Source organism: Moschus berezovskii, chromosome 12 (assembly GCF_049115385.1).
Source record: "Moschus berezovskii isolate FMDL1 chromosome 12, NW_MosBer_1.0, whole genome shotgun sequence".
In the NCBI taxonomy this organism is placed as follows: Eukaryota; Metazoa; Chordata; class Mammalia; order Artiodactyla; family Moschidae; genus Moschus; species Moschus berezovskii.
Window position 1 is genome coordinate 4,170,542 of NC_142471.1, and position 22,525 is coordinate 4,193,066.

The 22,525-nt window shown below is 40.9% G+C and overlaps 1 long non-coding RNA gene across 1 annotated transcript in view; it reads left to right on the forward strand.

The window, feature by feature from the left end:
- LOC148775918 (uncharacterized) overlaps positions 1 to 11,299 on the forward strand; it is a 42,031-nt gene extending 30,732 nt beyond the window's left edge. The window contains exon 3 of the long non-coding RNA XR_016038822.1: positions 10,685 to 11,299. This is a non-coding gene — a long non-coding RNA (uncharacterized LOC148775918). The remainder of the gene's footprint in view (positions 1 to 10,684) is intronic.
- Positions 11,300 to 22,525: the final 11,226 nt, after the last annotated feature.

A 22,525-nucleotide genomic window follows, 5' to 3' on the forward strand; every position in this document is an offset into this window, starting at 1 on the left:
TCTTTTCTTTTGAATGGAGCTGTTTAAGCCACCATCCCCTTACTCTTAGCCCCCAGAAGCTTGTAGGAACAGGAGTTCTATTGAAATAAGAGCCTCTTGATGAAGGTGAAAGAGGAGAGTAAAAGAGCCAGCTTAAAACTCAAAATTCCAAAAGCTAAGATCATGGCCTCTGGTTCCATCAGTTCATGGCAAATAGATGGGGAAACAATAGAAACAGTGACAGACTATTTTCTTGGGCTCCAAAATTACTGTGGATAGAGACTGCAGCCATGAAATTAAAAGATACTTGCTCCTTGGAAGAAAAACTATGACAAATCTACAGAGTTTATTAAAAAGCAGAGACATTACTTTGACAACAAATGTCCAACTAGTCAAAGCTGTGGTTTTTCCAGTAGTCATGTATGGATGTGAGAGTTGGACCATAAAGAAGGCTGAGCACCGAAGAATTGATGCTTTTGAACTGTGGTATTGGAAGAGACTCTAGAGGGTCCCTTGAACTGCAAGGGGAGCAAACCAGTCAATCCTAAAGGAAATCAATCCTGAATATTCATTGGAAGGACTGATGCTGAAGCTGAAGCTCCAATACTTTGGCCACCTGATGCGAAGAGCTGACTCATCTGAAAAGATCCTGATGCTGGGAAAGATTGAAGGCAGAAGGAGAAGGGGACATTAGAGGATGCGATGGTTAGATGGCATCACTGACTCAATGGACATGAGTTTGAGCAAATTCAGGGAGATGGTGAAGGGCAGGGAAGCCTGGTGTGCTGCAATCCATGGGGTTGCAAAGAGTCAGACACAACTGAGCTACTGAACAACAGTAACGTACAGTTAATTAGAAGTATGAGTTCTGTCTCCTTCTAATTCTGAAGGCTGGTAATGTATGGTTTTATTTGGATCTTGTTGATTTTATGGTGGAAGTTTCATAGATAGATTATGATCTGGGCATCTGACATTATGATCTAGACCTGGATGCTCTGTTTGGAATTGTGTCCTTAGTACCAACATATGGTGATTTGTGAGCATACAAAGCTGGCTCTTTTGTGGGCCAGAGCAGCTTTGAGCAGGAATTGCCACTGTAGTATCAGTGTGTAGATCAGCAAAGCTTTTCTGTAAAGGCCCAGATATTAAATATTTTTAATAATTAACTGTTGGCCAGCAACTGGTTGTAGCACAAAACAGCAAAAGACAAGCAACTAAGTGAATGTGGCTGTGTTTCTATAAGGTTTATCACAAAATCAGATAGTAAATCAGGTCTTATCCTCAGGCCATAGTTTGCCAACCCCTGGCATATAGCAACCCATAGGAAATTGCGTCAAAGCAGAGAAATTACAAATGTTATGATGGATGGTTGTGTAGAAAACTCAGACTGTATTGTTCAGTTCCTCAGCCATGTCTGACTCTTTGAACTGCAGCATAAAATAATAATTTAATTTATCTGGAATTTCTCATTAAATACAAAAATATTAGCTTGTATCCTCCAATAAATAAATTTATCTTAAAATTTTACAATGTAACAACTGTGACCATAGAAAATATTCAATAGGAGGGAGGAACAAGATGGCGGAGGAATAGGACGGCGAGACCACTCTCTCCTCCACAAATTCATCAAAAGAACTTTTGAACACGAGTAAAGTCCACAAAACAACTTCTGAATGCTGGCAGAGGACGTCAGGCACCCAGAAAAGCAGCCCATTGTCTTCGAAAGGAGGTAGGAAAAAACATAAAAGATAAAAAGCGAAACAAAAGAAGTAAGGACGGAGCTCCGTCCCGGGAAGGGAGGCTTTAAAAAGAGAGAAGTTTCCAAACACCAGGAAACATTCTCACTGGCGAATCTGTGGCGAGCCTTGGAAGCTCAGAGGGCCACATAACCCTCTTTTTTTTTAAGATTTTTTTAAAACCCACAGACTACCCGCCAAACGGTAACTCCCAGCGGAGAAGCAGCGCAGACGCCTGCATACGCCATTAGCAAGCGGGGGCTGGGCAGGGAGGAGCCGGGTGAACTGCTTAGAGAGAAAGACTGGGCTTGAATGCCGCAAGAACAATTTGAGAGAACTGGGGAGAGCAAAGCAGACCGTGGGATAGCTTCCCCACGAAAAGGCGGAAAGCTCTAACCTATGACTCGGCCAGCCCCGCTCACAGAATAAAGGACTGAGCAGAGCGAGCCGGCTGCGGTCGGCCCATCCCCCATTCCCCACCGAGACAGGCAGGGAGCGCAGCCAGAGCCGGAGCGGGCAACCGCGGCCCCAGAAAGGCATCCGAAACAAACTGCAGGCAGGCTTGTTGCTAATCAGGACTTCTTGGGCTCGGGCGGTCGATATCCCCCTGAGAAGGTGTGCCGGTTGTACACCCAGAAAACTGAGTGGCGGGGACTGGGGAGGCGATAAGTTGCAGAGACCACGCTCGCCAAACACCTGGTCCCCTGAGCTGCTCGGACCGGGGAAGGCACAAAACGCAGGCCCAACCAAGTCTGCGCCTTTGTGGAGTACCTGAGAACCTGAACTTGAGCCGCTCAGACCTGGGAAGTGCATACAACCCGGTGCCGGCCTCGGACAATTCCTGGCAGAGCAATCTAGAGCCTGTACAGTGTAGACTGGGACAGCATACGTGCTGTGAGTGGGGGAAAACCCAGTGTGGCCGAGACGCTGCGAGCACTCCCCACAGACGCCAGAGATAATCGACTGCAGCGTTCCTCCCTTCCCAGAACAGGACTGAACAACTGAGCCTTAAAAAGTGTCCACCCACCCCCTAGTATCAGGGCGGAAATTAGACACTGAAGAGACCAGCAGACAGAAGCGAAAACAGAGGGAACCACCTTGGAAATGACAGATAGAGACGTCTAGAGACTATTCCAAGAATAAGACCAAAAACCAGAGGCAAGAGGCTTAAGCCCGAATCCTGAGAACACCAGAGATGTCCTGACTCCAGGGAACATTAATCGATAGGAGCTCATCAAACGTCTCCATACCTACGCTAAACCCAAGGGTCAACAAGTTCCAGAGCAAGACATACCACGCAAATTCTCCAGTAACACAGGAAACTAGCCCTGAGCTTCAATATACAGGCTGCCCAAAGTCACTCCAAACCCACTGACATCTCATAACTCATTACTGGACACTTCATTGCACTCCAGAGAGAACAAATCCAGCTCCACCCACCAGAACACCGACACAGGCTTCCATAACCAGGGAACCTTGACAAGTCACCTGTCCAACCCCACACACAGCAAGGAAACTACACAATAAAGAGAACTCCACAAACGGCCAGAAGAGGGAAAGGCCACCCCAAGCAAAGCATTATAAGCAAGATGAAGAAGCAGAGAAATACCCAGCAAGTAAAGGAACAAGATAAATGCCCACCAACACAAACAAAAGAGGAAGATATAGGGAATCTACATGAAAAAGAATTTCGAATTTTGGTGGTGAAAATGATTCAAAATCTTGAAAGCAAAATGGAGTTACAGATAAATAACCTGGAGAAAAGGATTGAGAAGATGGAAGAAAGGTTTAATAAGGACTTAGAGGAAATAAAAAAGAGTCAATATACAATGAATAATACAATAGATGAGATCAGAAACACTCTGGAGGGAACAAACAGTAGAATAACAGAGGCAGAAGACAGGATAAGCGAGCTAGAAGATAGAATTGTAGAAATAAATGAAACAGAGAGGAAAAAAGAAAAACAAATTAAAAGAAATGAGAACAATCTCAGAGACCTCTGGGACAATGTTAAACGCTCCAACATTCGAATCATAGGAATCCCAGAAGAAGAAGACAAAAAGAAAGACCATGAAAGAATACTTGAGGAGATAATAGTTGAAAACTTCCCTAAAATAGGGAAAGAAATAATCACCCAAGTCCAAGAAACCCAGAGAGTCCCCAACAGGATAAACCCAAGGCGAAATACTCCTAGACACATATTAATCAAATTAACAAAGATCAAACACAAAGAACAAATATTAAAAGCAGCAAGGGAAAAACAGCAAATAACACACAAGGGGATTCCCATAAGGATAACAGCTGATCTTTCAACAGAAACTCTTCAGGCCAGGAGGGAATGGCAAGACATACTTAAAGTGATGAAAAAAAATAACCTACAGCCCAGACTACTGTACCCAGCAAGGATCTCATTCAAATATGAAGGAGAAATCAAAAGCTTTACAGACAAGCAAAAGCTGAGGGAATTCAGCATCACCAAACCAGCTCTCCAACAAATGCTAAAGGATCTTTTCTAGACAGGAAACACAGAAAGGGTGTATAAACTCGAACCCAAAGCAATGAAGAAAATGGCTACGGGATCGTACTTATCAATAATTACCTTAAACGTAAATGGGTTGAATGCCCCAACCAAAAGACAAAGGCTGGCTGAATGGATACAAAAACAAGACCCCCATATATGTTGTCTGCAAGAGACCCACCTCAAAACGAGGGACACATACAGACTGAAAGTGAAGGGCTGGAAAAAGATATTCCATGCAAATAGAGACCAAAAGAAAGCAGGAGTAGCAATACTCATATCAGATAAAATAGACTTTAAAACAAAGGCTGTGAAAAGAGACAAAGAAGGAAACTACATAATGATCAAAGGATCAATCCAAGATGAAGATATAAAAATTATAAATATTTATGCACCCAACATAGGAGCACCGCAATATGTAAGACAATTACTAACAAGTATGAAAGGGGAAATTAACAATAATGCAATAATAGTGGGAGATTTTAATACCCCACTTACATCTATGGATAGATCAACTAAACAGAAAATTAACAAGGAAACACAATCTTTAAATGATACAATAGACCAGTTAGACCTAATTGATATCTATAGGACATTTCACCCCAAAACAATGAATTTCACCTTTTTCTCAAGTGCACATGGAACCTTTTCCAGGATAGATCACATCCTGGGCCATAAATCTAGCCTTGGTAAATTCAAAAAAGTTGAAATCATTCCATGCATCTTTTCTGACCACAATGCAGTAAAATTAGATCTCAATTATGGAAGAAAAACTATTAAACATGCCAACATATGGAGGCTGAACAACGAACAAATCATAGAAGAAACCAAAAGAGAAATCAAAATATGCATATAAATGAATGAAAATGAAAACACAACAACCCAAAACCTCTGGGACACTGTAAAAGCAGTGCTAAGGGGGAAGTTCATAGCAATACAGGCACACCTCAAGAAACAAGAAAAAAGTCAACTAAATAACCTAACTCTACATCTAAAGCAACTAGAAAAGGAAGAAATGAAGAACCCCAGGGTCAGTAGAAGGAAAGAAATTGTAAAAATTAGGGCAGAGATAAATGCAAAAGAAACAAAAGAGACTATAGCAAAAATCAACAAAGCCAAAAGCTGGTTCTTTGAGAAGGTAAATAAAATTGACAAACCACTAGCCAGACTTATCAAGAAACAAAGGGAGAAGAACCAAATCAATAAAATTAGAAATGAAAATGGAGAGATCACAACTGACAACACAGAAATACAAAGGATTATTAGAGAATACTATCAGGAATTATATGGCAATAAAATGAATAACCTGGAAGAAATGGACAAATACCTAGAAAAATACAACTTTCCAAAACTGAACCAGGAAGAAATAGAAAATCTGAACAGACCCATCACAAGCACAGAAATTGAAACTGTAATCAAAAATCTCCCAGCAAACAAAAGCCCAGGTCCAGACGGCTTCACAGCTGAATTCTACCAAAAATTTAGAGAAGAGCTAACACCTATTCTACTCAAACTCTTCCAGAAAATTGCTGAGGAAGGGAAACTTCCAAACTCATTCTATGAGGCCACCATCACCCTAATCCCAAAACCTGGTAAAGACCCCACAAAAAAAGAAAACTACAGGCCAATATCACTGATGAACATAGATGCAAAAATCCTTAACAAAATTCTAGCAATCAGAATCCAACAGCATATTAAGAAGATCATACATCATGACCAAGTGGGCTTTATCCCAGGAATGCAAGGATTCTTCAATATCCGCAAATCAGTGAACGTAATACACCACATTAACAAACTGAAAAATAAAAATCATATGATTATCTCAATAGATGCAGAGAAAGCCTTCGACAAAATTCAACATCCATTTATGATAAAAACCCTCCAGAAAGTGGGAATAGAAGGGACATACCTCAACATAATAAAAGCTATATATGACAAACCCACAGCAAACATTATCCTCAATGGTGAAAAACTGAAAGCATTTCCCCTAAAGTCAGGAACAAGACAAGGGTGCCCACTCTCACCACTACTATTCAACATAGTTCTGGAAGTTTTGGCTACAGCAATCAGAGCAGAAAAAGACATAAAAGGAATCCAAATTGGAAAAGAAGAAGTAAAACTTTCACTGTTCGCTGATGACATGATCCTCTACACAGAAAACCCTAGAGACTCTACCAGAAAACTACTAGAGCTAATCAATGATTACAGTAACGTTGCAGGATATAAAATCAACACACGGAAATCCCTTGCATTCCTATACACTAATAATGAGAAAATAGAAAGAGAAATTAAGGAAACTATTCCATTCACTGTTGCAACGAAAAGAATTAAATACTTAGGAATATATCTACCTAAGGAAACAAAAGACTTGTACATAGAAAACTATAAAACACTACTGAAAGCAATCAAAGAGGACACTAATAGATGGAGAAATATACCATGTTCATGGATTGGAAGAATAAATATTGTAAAAATGAGTATACTACCCAAAATAATTTATACATTCAATGCAATCCCTATCAAGCTACCAAAGATATTTTTCACAGAACTAGAACAAACAATCTCACAATTTGTATGGAAATACAAAAAACCTCGAATAGCCAAAGCAATCTTGAGGAAGAAAAATGGAACTGGGGGAATTAACCTGCCGGACTTTAGGCTCTACTACAAAGCCACAGTCATCAAGACAGTATGGTACTGGCATAAAGACAGAAATATAGATCAATGGAACAAAATAGAAAGCCCAGAGATAAATCCACGTACCTATGGACACCTTATCTTCGACAAAGGAGGCAAGAATATAAAATGGAGAAAAGACAGTCTCTTTAACAAGTGGTGCTGGGAAAACTGGTCAGCCACTTGTAAAAGAATGAAACTAGAACACTTCCTAACACCATACACCAAAATAAACTCAAAATGGATTAGAGAGCTAAATGTAAGACCAGAAACTATAAAACTCCTAGAGAGAACATAGGCAAAACACTCTCCGACATAAATCACAGCAGGATCCTCCATGACCCACCTCCCAGAATACTGGAAATAAAAGCAAAAATAAACAAATGGGACCTAATTAAAATCAAAAGCTTCTGCACAGCAATGGAAACTATAAGTAAGGTGAAAAGACAGCCTTCAGAATGGGAGAAAATAATAGCAAATGAAGCAACTGATAAAGGATTAATCTCCAAATTATACAAGCAGCTCCTGCAGCTCAATTCCAGAAAAATAAATGACCCAATCAAAAAATGGGCCAAAGAACTAAACAGACATTTCTCCAAAGAAGACATACAGATGGCTAACAAACACATGAAAAAATGCTCAACATCCCTCATAATCAGAGAGATGCAAATCAAAACCACAATGAGATACCATTTCACACCAGTCAGAATGGCTGCTATCCAAAAGTCTACATGCAATAAATGCTGGAGAGGATGTGGAGAGAAGGGAACCCTCTTACACTGTTGGTGGGAATGCAAACTAGTACAGCCACTATGGAGAACAGTGTGGAGATTCCTCAAAAAACTGGAAATAGAACTGCCATATGATCCAGCAATCGCACTCTTGGGCATACACACCGAGGAAACCAGAATTGAAAGAGACACGTGTACTCCAATGTTCATTGCAGCACTGTTTATAATAGCCAGGACATGGAAGCAACCTAGATGTCCATCTGCAGACGAATGGATAAGAAAGCTTTGGTACATATACACAATGGAGTATTATTCAGCCATTAAAAAGAATACATTTGAATCAGTTCTAATGAGGTGGATGAAACTGGAGCCTATTATAGAGTGAAGTAAGCCAGAAAGAAAAACACCAATACAGTATACTAACACATATATATGGAATTTAGAAAGATGCAAATGATAACCCTGTATACGAGACAGCAAAAGAGACACAGATGTATAGAACAGTCTTTGGGACTCTATGGGAGAGGGTGAGGGTGGGATGATTTGGGAGAATGGCATTGAAACACGTATGTTGTCATATGTGAAACGAATCACTAGTTCAGGGTCAATGCATGTTATAGGATGCTCGGGGCTGGCATGCGGGGATGATCCAGAGGGAGGATAAAGGGAGGAGGGAGGTGGGAGGGGGGTTCAGGAGGGGGAACTTATGTAAACCCGGGGCAAATTCATATCAATGTATGGCAAAACCAACCAATATAATATTGTAAAATAATTTGCCTCCAATAAAAAATAAATTAATTACATAAGAAAAAAAAAGAAAATATTCAATAATGGGAAGATGTTTACAATATATTGTAATATAGTAACACATTTCAACATTCAGTTAATACTTGTTGAATTAGTAATTCTTAAAACCTGACTACAAAACCATACTGTGACCTGATCTTCAAGAGAGTAAAAAGATGTTTACAAAAATGTTAACAGTGACTAGTTTTATTTTATTTTTTTTTCTCTTTGTAGTGTTTATTAAACCAAGGTGTTGGGTGGGGCTGGTGGGGAGGACAGAACTCTCACTGTCCTGTGGGTGACAGTGACTAGTTCTAAATGGTATGACATGTACAGCTATTTTCCTTCTTCAGTCTTTTCTTATTCTGCAGTGATTCTATGATAAATGTGTAAAACATTTATTAAATACTTTTGTTTTGATCTAAAAGAACAAAGCATATTATAATCATCTGTTTCTAATAGAATCAGTTCAGTTCAGTCGCTCAGTCGTGTCCGACTCTCCGCGACCCCATGAATCACAGCACGCCAGGCCTTCCTGTCCATCACCAACTCCCGGAGTACACTCAAACTCATGTCCACAGAGTCGGTGATGCCTCTAATAGAATAACAGTGTTCAAATAAAGAAAGGATTAGAAGACTTAAACACAAAAGATGTTTTAGTAGATGGTCACAGAAGAGAATTGACAAGATTCAGTCAGTTCAGTTCAATCGCTCAGTCGTGTCTGACTCTTTTCGACCCCAAGACTGCAGCATGCCAGGCCTTCCCTGTCCATCACCAACTCCTGGAGCTTACTCAAACTCATGACCACTCAGTCGGTGATGCCATCCAACCATCTCATCCCCTGTCATCTCCTTCTCCTTTCGCCTTCAATCTTTCCCAGCATCAGGGTCTTTTCAAGTGAGTCAGCTCTTCCCATCAGGTGGCCAAAGTATTGGAGTTTCAGCTTCAGCATCAGTCCTTCCAATGAATATTCAGGACCAATTTCCTTTAGGATTGACTGGTTTGATCTCATTGCAGTCCAAGGGACTCTCAAGAGTCGCCTCCAAAACCGCAGTTCAAAAGAATCAATTCTTTGGTGCTCAGCTTTCTTTATAGTCCAACTCTCACATCCATACATGGCTACTGGAAAAACTATAGCTCTGACTAGATGGTCTACTGGGAGGAGAATGGATTTTGGAGAAAGAACTGAATTCAAATTCAAACTCCCTTAATATTTATGCAAAATTTGAAAATGAGACACCTTCCTGAGTCTCAGTTTGCCCATCTATAAAGAGGAAATCATATTACTGCCTCAATCTTGTGGTAAGAATTAAGACGCAGTTTACACAGTTAATTCAGAGTACTCTGTAGCACTCTCCAGTGGCTTTCCAAATCAATTCCTTAGTGAAAGAAAGTGAAAGTATTAGTCACTCAACCTTGTCCAACTCTTTGTGACCCTGCGGACTGTAGCCTGCCAGGCTCCTCTGCCCGTGGAATTCTCCAGGCAAGAACACTGGAGTCAGTAGCCATTCCCTTCTCCAGGATATCTTCTTGACCCAGGGATGGAACCCAGTGTCCTACATTGCAGGCAGATTCTTTACCATCCAAGCCACCAGGGAAGCCCCAATTCCTTAGAGCCACCTTCAAAAATTTGTTTTGATTTGGGTTTTGATCCATTTTGTCTTTTCTTCTATAATCATCTGAATGATTTATATATATTCTCTACATCTTTTAATGCTGTGAATGCTTATGTATAATCTCCAAGCCATACATCAAAAGACTACCAAAAGAATTCCAGCCTCCTTCTGGAGACTGCTACCCACGTACTTGCTACAATCACCATTAGGTGTAGGTGATAGAAGGATATAGTTTTGAATATCTGAATTTTTTCATGGATATGATATTACCTGCTTACATATCGATCTGCAAATTGCTTTTTCACTAGACCATTTCTTTTCTCTCTTGCCGTTAGAACTGTTGGGACCTTGCAAAATGTCCATCACAATTTCTTTTCTGTTGATCAAATTTTGCTTCTGCATGTCAATTTCAAAAACTGCAAGAAGGCAATTTCAAAAACTTTTGCAAGCAGTGGCCTCCAGAAATATTTCTCAGCGCTTGACTCCCGATTGAGTCAATGTTACTATATAAAGGGAGTTTTTGTTAAAGTAATGCCAGTGTTAGAGTAAATATTATTAGTATTATATCCTTGGAGTCACTGGCAGGGATGTGGAAAGGATTAAGAAAATGATTAATAGCTTTGGATGCTCTCTTTATTCAGGTTTCCAACAAAGAGCCTTCTTTTGCAGTAGCTGGAGCTTTGGAATCATTCTTTTGATATCCTGCAGATATCCGTAGTCTGAAAAGGCCTCAATGAAAATAAAATTATCTTCTGTACACAAGCAATTCCACTCAGACTTCAAAATGAAGATGTGAAAAGAAGGAAGAGGAAGATTAATGCCAATCACCTGAATATAATAAACAAGTGAAGATGACGAGAGATTCGTTGCTGCAGAGAAGTCTTTTTTTTCTTTGGCTGCACTGTGTCTTGATTGTGGTTTGCAGGCTGTTTGCTGTAGCTCGCGGGTGCTTCTTTCTGGTTGCAACTTGCTGACTTCGCTAGTTGAAGCACACGGGCTTAGTTGCCCCACAGCATGTGGGATCTTAGCTCCCTGACCAGGGGTCAAACCTCCATCCCCTGAATTGGGAGGCAAATTCTTAACCACTGGACCAGCAGTGAAGTCCCAAGACTTACTTATTGAACAAAGTGTTTAAAAAAAATTTCTGACTAATTTCCTGGACTTACCTGGTTGTCCAGTGGTTAAGACTGTGTGATTCCAATGTTGGGGGCACAGGTTTGGTCCCTGGTATAGTGTGGCCAAAGCAAATAAATAAATAAAATATATATTGAGAAACTTAAAAAAACTTTCCTTTGCTACTTATGTTGCATGCACTTTATAAACTGGATTTTAAAAATATTTTCAAAATAATCAAAATACTTCAGAACTCTTCAGTGATGTTTATGTCATTGAGATGTGTGTGACATTTCCCATGGTCTCTAATAAGGTTTATGAATGCTGTATTTCAGAGGGAAGTAGAAATAGAGACTTCCTCAAGTGGATCTCAAACTACCAAAGAATGCTCAAACTATCGCACAATTGCACTCATCTCACAGGCTAGCAAAGTAATGCTCAAAATTCTCCAAGTCAGGCTTCAACAATACGTGAACTGTGAACTTCCACATGTTCAAGCTGAATTTAGAAAAGCCAGAGGAACCAGAGATCAAATTGCCAACATCTGCTGGATCATCAAAAAAGCACGAGAGTTCCAGAAAAACATCTATTTCTGCTTTATTGACTATGCCAAAGCCTTTGACAGTACGGATCACAATAAACTGTGGAAAATTCTTCAAGAGATGAGAATACCTGATCTGCCTCTTGAGAAACCTGTATGCAGGTCAGGAAGCAACAGTTAGACCTGGACATGGAACAACAGACTGGTTCCAAATAGGAAAAGGAGTACGTCAAGGCTGTATATTGTCACCCTGCTTATTTAACTTATATGCAGAGTACATCATGAGAAACACTGGGCTTGATGAAGCACAAGCTGGAATCGAGATTGCCAGGAGAAATATCAATAACCTCAGATATGAAGATGACACCACCCTTATGGCAGAAAGTGAAGAAAAACTAAAGAGCCTCTTGATGAAAGTGAAAGAGGAGAGTGAAAAAGCTGGCTTAAAGCTCAACATTCTGAAAACTAAGATCATGGCATCCAGTCCCATCACTTCATGGCAAGTAGATGGGGAAATAGTGGAAACAGTGGCAGACTTTATTTTGGGGGGCTCCAAAATCACTGCAGATGGTGACTGCAGCCATGAAATTAAAAGACACTTGGTCCTTGGAAGAAAAGTTCTGACCAACCTAGATAGCATATTAAAAAGCAGTGACATTACTTTGCCAGAAAAGGTCCGTCTAGTCAAGGTTATGGTTTTTCCCGTGGTCATGTATGGATGTGAGAGTTAGACTATAAAGAAAGCTGAGCACCGAAGAATTGATGCTTTTGAACTGTGGTGCTGGAGAAGACTCTTGAGAGTCCCTTGGACTGCAAGGAGATACAACCAGTCCATCCTAAGGGAAATCAGGCCTGAGTGTTCATCGGAAGGACTGATGTTGAAACTGAAACTCCAGTACTTTGGCCACTTGATGTGAAGAGCTGACTCATTTGAAAAGACCCTGATGCTGGGAAAGATTGAGGGCAGAAGGAGAAGGGGATGACAGAGGATGAGATGGTTGGATGGCATCACCGACTCAGTGGGCATGAGTTTGAGTTAACTCTGGGAGTTGGTGATGAACTGGGAGGCCTGGTGTGCTACAGTCTGTGGGGTCACAAAGAGTCGGACACGACTGAGCGAGTAAACTGAACTGAACAAGTGGATCTCGACTAATCCATGAGTAACGGTGTAACGATGAAACGACTTTGTTTTAGAAATATCTTATAAAGGTAATCCATTTAAAATTTAAATGATCTATAAAGATAATGTCATGTATTAAGTGAATCTGATACTAGAAGTGAAAAATCAGCTTCATCAAAATTGACCTGCTAAACATTCTAACTGGGGCTTTCTCAATGGCTCAGTGGTAATGAATCTGCCTGCAATGCAGGAGACACAGGTGAGTGGGGTTTGATCCCTGGGTCAGGAAGATCTCCTGGAGGAGGAAATGGCAACCTACTCCAGTATATTTCTCTGAAAAATCCCATGGACAGGGGAGCCTGGAAGGCTATAGTTCATGGGGTTGCAACTGAGTGACTAAACAGCACAGCAGCAAAGATTCTAATTATGTTTAACTTACAAGAAGAAGCAACGTCATTTTATTGTTTAGGAGGTAATATCAACATCCTAATGCTATAAGTTTCAGGAATTCTGAAGCAGAACATAAAGCGATTACTTATAATTTAACTTTACTCCTTAAGTGTAATTAGATCTGGAATGAGTAGTGTGGGTAGTCATTGATTTGATAAACATATTTACAAATATTTTACAATGATTTTTATAATCCCACTCATGTCGGTCTACTTGCTAATATAAGGTTCAAATGTATATGAAATGTTTTTTAAATTTACTTTTTCTTTCATTTATTCAGTAAATATTTTGTGTGTGCCTAGCATATGCTATTGTTCTAGTCACACGGGATACAATAGTGAATAAAAAAGAAAAATGATCCTCACTTGTACGTGACTCATGGTGAGAAAGACAATGAAAGAGATAAATATAATTATGGCACGTTACAATCTGATAATGCTAAACAAAAATAAAACTTCAGGAAGATTGAATTGTTGAACAGAATGGTCAGGGAAGTCGTCGCTGTGAAGGTGACTCGTGAACAGAGGTGGAGAAGATGGATAGGACTGAGGAGCTTACATACAGATATTTGACGAGGAGCACCCCAGAAAGAGGAAAGAGCAGGTGGAATCGTGCCCGGTGTTTCGAGGAGGCCAGTGTAGCTGGGTAGAGAAAACGGGATAAACTAACAGGAGATCAGCTCAATGACAGGCAGCCAGATTGTGTAGGGCTTGGTGGCTGTTATAAGGAACTCTGGCTTTTATTCTGAATGCAATGAGAAATCATAGAGAGTTTACAACAGAGGAGTAATAAGGTCTGACTTACGTTTTAGCAGGAAAAGACTGTAGGAGGCAAGGGCAGACATGGGGAAAACACCTGGGAGGCTGTCGGAATCATCTGGGCTAGAGAGAGTGGTGGCTTGAACCATGGTGGTGAATATGAGATTGTGAGAAGGGTCCCAGTTGTTTTCGAGGTGGAACTGACAGCATTTACTGACAGATCAGCCATGAGGTGAGAGAAAGAGAGCGGGCGTGCACTGAGTTCACCTCAAATGACATCAACATTTTCTTTTTAACATGAGCAACTAGTAGAATGGAGTTGCCATGAGCTGAGGTAAGCAGGACTGTTGGAGACGCTGTCCTGGGAGGGCGGCTATCAAGAGATCTATTTTAGACTTGTAAGGTTTGATATGTGTATTACTACTCTGAATGGTGATGTCAAGCAGACAGTTGGACATACACAGCTGAAAACAGATTAAAAAAAATTTTAAGGGAAAAAAGAGAAGAGGATCAAGGACTGTGGTAGAACTGGGGGAGAGGTCCAGGTTGGAGATATAATTTAGGAGTCACCTGCATATAGGTGGTATGTAAAGCCATGAGACTCAACAAAAATCACCAAGGGAGTGGGTGTAAATAAGAAAGAGAAGAGGGGTTTCCCTGGTGGTGTGGTGGTAAAGAATTCGCCTGCCGGTACAGGAGACTCGGCTTCAATCCCTGATCCAGAAAGATCCCCCAGGTCATGGAGCAACTAAGCCCGTGCGCCGCAACTGTTAAGCCTGTGCTCTAGAGCCCAGGAGTGCAGCTACTGAGCCCACATGCCACAGCAACCGAAGCCCGCACACCCTAGAGCCTGTGCTCCACAAGACAAGCCTCCACACTGAGAAGCCCACGCACCACAACTACAGAGCACCCCCCACTTGCCGCAGCGAGAGAGAAGCCCACGCAGCACAGCTGAAAATAAAATTATTTTAAAACAAGAAGACTAAGGACTGTGGTTAGGGGAACCCCTACATTCACAGGTTAGAGAGATGAGGAGGACCAAAAAAAAAAAAAGACTGAGGAAGAGTGGGCAGGAGATTGGGGAAAGGACCAGGAGAAAGCAATGTCCTGCGAGCTGAGTAATTCAAGTGATTCAAGGAGGAGAAGGTGACCACCTGTGACAAATGTAGCTGACAAGGCAGTAAGATAAAGACTGGAGGGTGTCCAGGGGCTTTGAAAAAGTGGAGATTATTCTGTGCCCTGAGGAAAGCAGTTTAGGAGTGGGCAGGATGCACACCTGATGGTAGTAGGTTCAAGAGAGAGTAGAAAGAGAGAACTGGAGACAAGAAGCATAGAATTTCACTCTGAAGTGAGAAGAAATAGGGCAGTAATTGAAGGGAGTGGTGGAAGCCGGCAAGGGCTTTTCTGAAAGATGAGAGCAAAAACATGTTTGCCAATAGGAGTGATCTAGGGAATCTTCATAAAAAGAATGACTAACAGTGACCTCAGAATGTTAGCATGGCAGTAGAGGCAGGAGAGGGAATTAAATTGCAAGTGATCTCTTGAGAGCAGCCACAATTTGTACTACAGAGCAGCTGTGGATGTGGTTGCTGGTGGTGATTAAGATTTTGTTCACAATTAATCATGGTCCATTTGTTAAAGAGCCTTGACATACTATGTAATGCTTATTTTCAGTTATTGCTTTTATAACTGCATATAAGATGTTTACTTCCTTGGAGGTTTAGATGGTAAAGAATCTGCCTGCAATGTGGGAGACCGGGGTTTGATCCCTGGGTCGGGAAGATCCCCTGAAGAAGGGACAGGCAACCCACTCCAATATTCTCCAATATTCCTCCATGGACGGAGGAGCCTGGTGGGCTTTAATCCATGGGGTCGCAAAGAGTGGGACACAACTCAGTGACTAACACTTTCACATAAGATGTTTACACTTCATCCCCATCGGAGGGGACATATATCGCTATAGTGCATGCTGTATAGATACAGATATAGTGTGTGTGTGCGCCTCCCTGGTAGTTCAGCGGTTAAGACTTTCCCAGCAGTGTAGGAGACCAGGGTTCAAACCCTGGGTCAGGAAGATTCCCTCGAGGAGAGTATGGCAACCCACTCTAGTACTCGTGCCTAGAGAATCCCGAGGACAGTGGAGCCTGATGGGCTGCAGTTCATAGGGTCACAGGGTCGGACACAACTGAAGAGACTAAGCAGCAGCATAGTGTGTGTGTATCTGTAAGTGTTGTATATATAGTAATGTACGATGTTATCCAGCTACCTGTCTGCACACACACATTATATATATGTAATATATATCTAATGGGAGATGTGTATATCCCATTATGGCAGTGTATAATGCCTTCAATTACAGCATGTATATGCATCTTATGGGCTTCCCATAGCCATTTCTGTGTACACACGCACACACAGACACACGGTGGGTGCTATATATGGCTACAGTGAGTGCTGTATATTGTCCATTGCTATATGTATGATGTAAATCACTGCAAACAAACCACTGTATATAAAATGGATAAAAAACAAGGGCCTACTGTACAGGACAGGGAAATACAGTCAATATCCTATAATAATCATAGTGGAAAAGAATATGAAAAAGAATATATATCTATCTGAATCACCTTGCTATATACCAAAAAGTAGCACAACATTGTAAATCAATTATATTTCAATTGAAAAGGACAACTCAAATGAAAAATGGGGACAAACTTTAATAGGCACATCTGCAAAGAAGGTATACACAGTACATGAAAAGATAGGTGTTCAGCATCATTATACATTAGTGAAATGTAAAAAGACAAACAATTAAAAACTAGGCAAAAAATTTGAATAGTTAATTTCCCCAAAGAAGCTGTACACATGGTCAAAAAACATGTGAAAAGTTTCTCAAAATCATTAGTTATTAAAGAAATGTAAACTGAAAAGTACCACTTTACACCCACTAGTATGTTTCTAGTGAAAAGAAAAAAGGAAACTACTGGTGAGACTGTGGATAAATAAGAACACTCATACATTGCTGATGGGAATGCAATATGGCACAGCCACTGTGGAAAATAGATTGGAGGTTCCTCAAAAAAGTTAAACACATAATTGATGATACCACCCTTATGGCAGAAAGTGAAGAGGAACTAAAAAGCCTCTTGATGAAAGTGAAAGAGGAGAGTGAAAATGTTGCCTTGAAGCTCAACATTCAGAAAACAAAAATCATGGCATCTGGGCCCATCACTTCATGGGAAATAGATGGGGAAACAGTGGAAACAGTGTCAGACTTTATTTTTTTGGGCTCCAAAATCACTGCAGATGCTGATTGTAGCCATGAAATTAAAAGACGCTTACTCCTTGGAAGGAAAGTTATGACCAACCTAGATAGTATATTAAAAAGCAGAGACATTACTTTGCCAACAAAGGTCTGTCTAGTCAAGGCTATGGTTTTTCCAGTGGTCATGTTTGGATGTGAGAATTGGACTGTGAAGAAAGTTGATCACTGAAGAATTGATGCTTTTGAACTGTGGTCCTGGAGAAGACTCTTGAGAGTCCCTTGGACTGCAAGGAGATCCAACCAGTTCATTCTAAAGGAGATCAATCCTGGGTGTTCATTGGAAGGACTGATGCTAAAGCTGAAACTGCAATACTTTGGCCACCTCATGCGACGAGTTGACTCACTGGAAAAGACTCTGTGCTGGGAGGGATTGGGGGCAGGAGGAGAAGGGGACGACAGAGAATGAGATGGCTGGATGGCATCACCGACTTGATGGATATGAGTTTGAGTGAACTCTGGGATTTGGTGATGGACAGGGAGGCCTGGCGTGCTGTGATTCATGGGGTCGCAAAGAGTTGGACATGACTGAGCGACTGAACTGAACTGAACCACATGATTCAGCAATACTACCTCTAGGTATATTTGCAAAAGAATCGAAAAGGGCTATGTGAACGAATTTGCATACCAAAATGTTCATACTAACATCATTCAAAATAGCAAAAGTATGTCCAACAGATGAATAAACGAAATGTGATTTATACATAGAGTGGAGAATTATACATCCATAAAAAGCAATGAAATACTGACACATGCTATAACATAGATGAATCTTGAAAACATTATGCTAAGTGAAATAAACCAGACACAAAAGGACAAATATTTTATGACTCCACTTACATTAAATATCTAGACTAGGCCACAGACATGTAGATTAAATATTCCCAGGCTCTCAGGTAAGGGGAAATGGATGGGATTTGTTTAATGGGTACAAAGTTTCTGTTTGTAGTGATGAAAAATTCTGTAAATTGTCGTGAGGGTTGCACAATACTGTGAATGTAATTAATGCTACTGTATTGTACATTTCAGTTCAGTTCAGTTGCTCAGTTAGGTCCAACTCTTTGCAATCCCATGGACTGCCCCACTCCAGGCTTCTCTGTCCCTCACCAACTCCTGGAGCTTGCTCAAACTCATGTCCATCAAATTGGTGATGCCATCTCATCCTCTGTTGTCCCTTCTCTTCCTGCCGTCAGTCTTTCCCAGCATCAGGGTCTTTTCCAGTGAATCAGTTCTTCACATCAGGTGGCCAAAGTACTGGAGTTTCAGCTTTAGCATCAGTCCTTCCAATGAATATTCAGGACTGATTTCCTTTAGGATTGACTGGTTGGATCTCCTTGCAGTCCAAGGGACACTCAAGTGTCTTCTCCAACACCACAGTTCAAAGTATCAATTCTTCAGTGCTCAGCTTTCTTTATAGTTCAACTCTCACATCCATACATGACTACTGGAGAAACCAAAACTTTGACTAGATGGACCTATGTTGGCAAAGTAATGTCTCTGCTTTTTAATATGCTGTCTAGGTTGGTCAGAACTTTTGTTCCCAGGACAAAGCATCTTTTAATTTCATGGCTGCAGTCACCATCTGCAGTGATTTTGGAGCCCCCCAAATAAAGTCTGCCACTGTTTCCATTGTTTCCCCATCTATTTGCCATGAAGTGATGGGATCAGATAATCACACTGGTGTGATCACTGACCTACAGCCAGACGTCCTGGAATGTGAAGTCAAGTGGGCATTAGGAAGTATCACTACGAACAAAGCTAGTGGAGGTGATGGAATTCCAGTTGAGCTATTTAAAATACTAACAGATGATGCTGTGAAAGTGCTACACGCAATATGCCGCAAATTTGGAAAACTCAGCAGTGGCCACAGGACTGGAAAAGGTCAGTTTTCATTCCAGTCGAAAGAAAGGCAATGCCAAAGAATGCTCACATTACCACACAATTGCACTCATCTCACACGCTCGTAAAGTAATGCTCAAAATTCTCTAAGTCAGGCTTCAGCAATACGTGAACCGTGAACTACCAGATGCCCAAGATGCATTTCGAAAAGGCAGAAGAACCAGAAATCAAACTGCCAACATCTGCTGGATCACTGAAAAAGCAAGAGAGTTCCAGGAAAACATCTATTTCTGCTTTATTGACTAGGCCAAAGCTTTTGACTGTGTGAATCACAATAAACTGTGGGAAATTCTGAAAGAGATGGGAATACCAGACCACCTGACCTGCCTCTTGAGAAATCTGTATGCAGGTCAGGAAGCAACAGTTCTGACTGGACATAGAACAACAGACTGGTTCCAAATAGGAAAAGGAGTACGTCAAGGCTATATATTGTCACCCTGCTTATTTAACTTATATGCAGAATACATTATGAGAAACGCTGGGCTGGATGAAGCACAAGCTGGAATCAAGATTGCCAGGAGAAATATCAATAACCTCAGATATGCAGACGACACCACCGTTATGGTAGAAAGTGAAGAAGAACTAAAGAGCCTCTTGATGAAAGTGAAAGAGGAGAGTGAAAAAGTTGGCTTAAAGCTCAACATTCAGAAAACTAAGATCATGGCATCTGGTCCCATCACTGCATGGCAAATAGATGGGGAAACAGTGGCAGATTTTATTTTGGGGGGCTCCAAAATCACTGTAGGTGGTGACTGAAGCCATGAAATTAAAAGACACTTGCTTCTTGGAAGGAAAGTTCTGACCAACCTAGGTAGCATATTAAAAAGCAGAGACGTTGCTTTGCCAACAAAGGTCCATCTCATCAAGGCTATGGTTTTTCCTGTAGTCATGTATGAATGTGAGAGTTGGACTCTAAAGAAAGCTGAGCACCGAGGAACTGATGCTTTGAGCTGTGGTGTTGGAGAAGACTCTTGAGAGTCCCTTGGACTGCAAGGAGATCCAACTAGTCCATCCTAGAGGAAATCAGTCCTGAGTGTTCTTTGGAAGGACTGATGTTGAAGCTGAAACTCCAATACTTTGGCCACCTGATGGGAAGAACTGACTCATTTGAAAAGACCCTGATGCTGGGAAAGATTGAAGGCAGGAGGAGAAGGAGACGACAGATGATGAGATGGTTGGATAGCATCACCAACTCAATGGAGATGAGTTTGAGTAAACTCTGGGAGCTGGTGATGGGCAGGGAGTCCTGGTGTGTTGTGATCCATGGTGTTGCGAAGAGTCGGACAGGACTGAATGACTGAACTGAACTGAACTGATGCGACCAGATGCCATGATCTTTGTTTTCTGAATGTTGAGTTTTAAGCCAGCTTCTTCACTCTCCTCTTTCACTTTCATTAAGACGCTCTTTAGTTCTTCATCACTTTCTACCATAAGAGTGGTGTCATCTGCATATCTGAGGTTATTGATATTTCTACCATCAATCTTGATTCCAGCTTGTATTTTATCCAGCATGGCATTTCACATGATGTACTCTGCATATAAGTTAATAAAGCAGGGTGACAATATATAGCCTTGACATACTCCTTCCCCAATTTGGAACCAGTCTGTTGTTCCACTTCAAAATGGTTAAAATGGTAAATTGTATTATATATTTTTAATCAGAATAAACAGAAGATATATAAACCTTATTCCATCTTCATATAATCATGCTGGTTTCCCTTATTTTAATGAACATTATCTTATGAGCACAGCATCAATCATAGTCAACAGTGAAAGACTGAAAAGTTTCCAAGATCAGGAATAAGACAAGGATGCCCATGTTTGCCACTTCTATTTATCATAGTACTGAAAATCCTAGCTAAAGAAGTTAGGCAAGAAAAAGACATAGGAGGCATACTAATTGGAGAGGAAGACGTGAAATTATCTTTGTTCACACACACACACACAGTTGAAAATCCCAAAAGTCCAATTCTCATAGTCTTCGTGTTTGTCATACCACATAAAACATGTCAGTTCCTTAATAAAGTTCTAAGTGGAAAATATACAGTATATGGGGAAGAAATAGAAAATGGAGTCAAAGAAGTAGGCAAGGGCTAGAGCTTGTATGGTGAGTGGTCACAGTACAGGTGAGTAGTGCTAAAATGAAATGTACATGCAGTGCCTGAAGCTCACAGAAAAGTCACACCCGCCCACTTTGCAATGTCCCGGAAAGGTTTTCTGGATATGCTACTTCCACCCTCTCAGAGGACTGCGCATGCACACACCCTCTCAGAGTGACCTTTCCTAAGTGAATTTCAATTCTATCTTTCCCATGAGGGCTGAGATGGGAAAGATCTCATGTTCTTCCTTGGTTTTCAGCATAAACTTTGAAGGATTCATGTTGGCTTTGGCTCCATGAATTTAATACATTCACAGAGCCATATTTGAATTATTGAGGCAGGGTATAAATAAATACAAATAAAATGTATAGTCACACCCTTTCATTTATATAGCATTGAACGCAAACCAATAATTTAATATTATGCTGAAAGCATTATGACTTAAGATAAACTTGAAAACGATTATCACCAGCCTATAGAAAAATATTCATAAAATTATTTTTGTGTGTGAAACAAACAGTTAAGGCAATTTTCATCTTCTTAATTCTCACAACTTCCTGGAAGTAAGTGGAATAAGCATACTTTAATTATCACCATATTTTAGGAATAGATGATGATAAATTTGACAATTAAGCAAGGTCTATAAATCAAGGAAGGAGGTAAGAACTTGTATATAAATTAAGGGTTGAGTGCTGGAAAGACCATAAAGAAAAACAGAGGGTGCATCACACCCTTTGTAAGGGTTTTAGACAGGAAGCTTCTGGCTAGGCTTTTACATACTCTCTGACATGACATGGGGGCATTTGGCTGCAGGTGAAGAGTTTCCAGTGGAGAATACACTATCAGTGGTTCCAGCTCTCTACTAGAGAGCTACCTTAATGTCCTGCAGGCGCTTCAAACTCCAGAAGTTTCAAACAGCTTTCATTCCCGTCTACTCTTTATTTCAGATATTTGCTAGTCATGAAAATACCTGAGATGGACACATCAGAGTTGCCATTGGGTTCTTTTCTCGTTGTTTACCTCTCCACATCTCTTTAGTTGTCAAGTAATCCTTCCCAGTCATAGCCATGAAAGGGTCTTCAAGCCAGCCTCCTGAGTGTCCCCACTGCCACTCATACGGGGTGTAATGGCAGGCTGCACAGGCAGAAACTAGGAAGGCATTTGTTGTCAACTCCAGTTA